Below are 3,434 nucleotides of genomic sequence, written 5' to 3'. Positions count from 1 at the left end.
AACACATGTTACAGTACCATTCTTCAATGTCACCAAGCTTATGGCAGTCAAGGTAAAGAGGTTTAAACCCCTTGAGGACGAAAATGCTTTTCAATATTATTTCTCAAAAGCAAAAGAAAGTTTTATTAGTGTTATGTTGACTCTACAGAAATGTTGATGTTTCACAGTTGATTGGGAAAAAAAGTGGTTGTACTCAATATGACCCTTGAAACAAAGGTTTATAACGCCCTTGTTAATTAATGTAAACACTTAAATTTGAGAAATAGTAACAAATAGACAAATACCATCCTTGATGTTAGTCACTATGCATAGAAACATTCATACTATAAGCATGTGGCTCAAATCAAGACCCAATTTCCTGCCAAAAGGCCCAAAACACTGTAATAATTATTTTAGCAGTCACAAATTTTTTTTTGTTTATTTGCCAATTTGACTATTATCTTCTTAATGTTTACATATATGGACAAGCATTCCTTATTGAAACAGCCCATAATATATTGAACCCTGAGAATTTACTTTCCAAGTTACATGGCTGTCAAGCAGCAATGGCTTTCACCATGGTAATGGGGAGAAGCACTATATATGGTGCTGTCTAAGTATTACACAGAAAAAAGAAGAAAAAAAAGTGTAAAATACATATGCTAAAGTAGGTAAAATGATCACTCCCGAGCAACTACAACTACTTGCTTTCCGACATTTTGGCCACTAAAAATTCCTACAAGAGCTGAAGGGCCATTTTCAAGGCCTTCGGCTGTGTCTTCAACATATGCTATCTTTCCTTCTCTAATGTAAGGCAGCACAAGGTCTAAAAAGTTGGGAAAGAGGTGATAGTAATCATACACTGTAAATCCTTCTATACGAATCCTCTTATATACCAAAGATAATAAATTTCTCATGCCCTCAGGTTGATCAAGATTGTATTGTGAGATCATTCCAGCTACTGCAATGCGACCGTGGAATCTCATGTTAAGGAGAACTGCATCAAGCATGCCTCCGACATTATCAAAGTAAATGTCAATGCCTTCAGGAAAACACCTAACATCATTACCACAAAAAAAAAAGTCAGTGCCTCTCAGGTTTTTATAAAAGTTGCTCTTGCACTTGTAAGTACAATTAAGCCTTGATATTGCTGTTGAGATATTTATCAAACGTTAGTTTCTGTCAACGTTTATTCTTTAATGTTATGCAATTTGCAGTCACCATGAATAAATTAGTGAATGCAGTGCAATTTTGCCTCACAGCTAATAATGAGAAATTTTGCCTCATTAATTTCTTTTAGATTATTTATATGCAAATTTTCCACTGACCTTTTTAGAGCTGCATCCATGTCATGCTCTTCCTTATAATTGAAAGCCTCGTCGAATCCAAACTTGCTCTTTAGTATATCAACCTTGTTCAGATAAAAGCAGGACAAGTGTTGAAATTTCATTTTAAAAGAAGATCATGTTTCTATATCCCCTGCTTTAAAACAGAGATTCAAGCATGCATCGCAGCTTAAAATTTGGGTACAAATAAGTAAAAATCATACAACAAGGTGAGGACTAGGAGAATTTGAAATTTAATGTTTCAGAATATAATGCAAATTTGTGTTAAAATACTTTAAATGTCTAACCAGAGGCAAAAATAACAACTCATTCAAGGAGGAAAATAAAAAGATCAAACCTGCAAAATCAGTTCAAATTAAGAACAAAATATATACTATTGCTTCAAATTTATTCAAAATGGATGTTAGTAAAAGGTGAGATATAATCAGAAGATCAAGTTATGGGTACTTTATTGTTGTCACAAATATCTAATTGAATTATTGAATAAAAACAACATTGTTGGTAGCACCTGTCAGAACAATGCATACCTAGTACTTTTCTTTTTCAAATATTTTACAGAAGATTCCAATTAAGGTTGATGTACCTTTTCTTTGCTTCCAGCACTTCCAACAACATAACAACCCATTAATTTGGCCAATTGCCCAACTAATTGGCCAACTGCACCAAATGCTGATGAGACAAAAACATATTCTCCTTTCTTTGGTGAGCAAAGTCCATAGAAACCAGTATAAGCAGTCATACCAGGCATACCTATGTGGAAAAGTAAATCCAATTATATGGAGCATTTAACACATTGTAACAAAATAAAGTGACATAGGAAAGACACATATACTATGTCAATGTTTTCTTTAAAAGAAAATATCTATAGTTGCTAGTATGCAGAGGAGGAGATGGTGTGGAGGACAGAAAAGAGTGACATGAACAAGATAGATTATGTAGTATAAATGAATAATTACACTGCAAAGTATCAAATTCATCTTTTATCCAGAGTCCATGAATTGTATATTACAATAATATAAAGATTATGAAGAAAAATCCTTTTTATTTTGTTTCTTTATTTTTCTTGAAAATCAAATCCATCTTATAAACTTTTTTCCCAATTGATGAGCAAATTACTTACCAAGAAGTCCAGTATAGTAGGAAAGGGGCACATCAGTGTGCTGGATTTTAAAGAGGCTTTCAGTCATTGTGATGAGGCTATATTCTTCCCATTTGGTTACCCCCCCAAACGAGGTCTCCTTTCTTGAAGTCTGGGTGCCCGGATTCCAAAACTTTAGCCACTCCATACCCAACTATTGGCTACATGTTTCAACCAAAAAAGAGGTTCATTTGTGAATGCAAGTTAAACTATGATAAGAATGCTCTTTATTTCAAATTGAATCATTTCATGGTTCAGATTAAATACAACATATCTAGTGTCACGTCAAGCAAGAGAGTTATACAGCATATATGCAAGAAAAAGAGAGTGAGTCAGTGAGCTATGAGCATGAGCTTACTGAATGGGGAGCAAAGGAATAAAAAAGGCGATCTGGGATTTTAGCCTTAATGCCTCGCATTTAAGGATCACAGGACAAGTAAAGGTTCTTCACCAACACTTCTTTAGAACCCTCTGGCACCTTCAAGCTTATGCTACTTGTGTTAAAGTACATGTCCGTTTCTTTGGGATTGCCATCTATGTAATCTCTAGCTAGCACCTGTTTGTTTCTCACTTCTTCACCATCACCTGCCATTGCTAAAACCTTTCGCTCTCTCTTTTTCTATAGCCTGTTGCACTGCAAATTATAAAAGAGAGAAACAATTTTTTATAGGCAAGATAGTGATCGTTATCAGGTTTGTAATGAGCTACAAATTTTACTACGATTCATCTACAAAAAACATAGATATAGTGACAATCATATATAGTTTTAATAAGAATATTTGATGTGAAGTTCTGACTTCGACACATTATATTCTTTTTGTACAAGACTCCAAATATCATTAAATTGTTCAAAATTGACGGTTTGATTGTAAAACAAAATTTTCCAAGTGCTTTCGTGTCAAAGCGGGATGATAAAATTGTACGCAGTGTATAGAGATTCTAGGAACACAATAAGAGAAGGGATACGCCAG

General features: G+C 34.1%; 1 pseudogene; it reads right to left on the bottom strand.

Annotated features, from left to right (window-relative positions):
* Nucleotides 1-644: 644 nt before the first annotated feature.
* LOC142631165 (2-alkenal reductase (NADP(+)-dependent)-like) lies at nucleotides 645-3,075 on the bottom strand (annotated as a pseudogene).
* Between the last annotated feature and the right edge of the window lie 359 nt (nucleotides 3,076-3,434).

The sequence above is a fragment of the Castanea sativa genome, chromosome 4 (assembly GCF_040712315.1).
Source record: "Castanea sativa cultivar Marrone di Chiusa Pesio chromosome 4, ASM4071231v1".
In the NCBI taxonomy this organism is placed as follows: domain Eukaryota; kingdom Viridiplantae; phylum Streptophyta; class Magnoliopsida; order Fagales; family Fagaceae; genus Castanea; species Castanea sativa.
The sequence above is the reverse complement of the archived record's forward strand: the minus strand, read 5'-3'. Positions and strand labels throughout refer to the sequence as shown.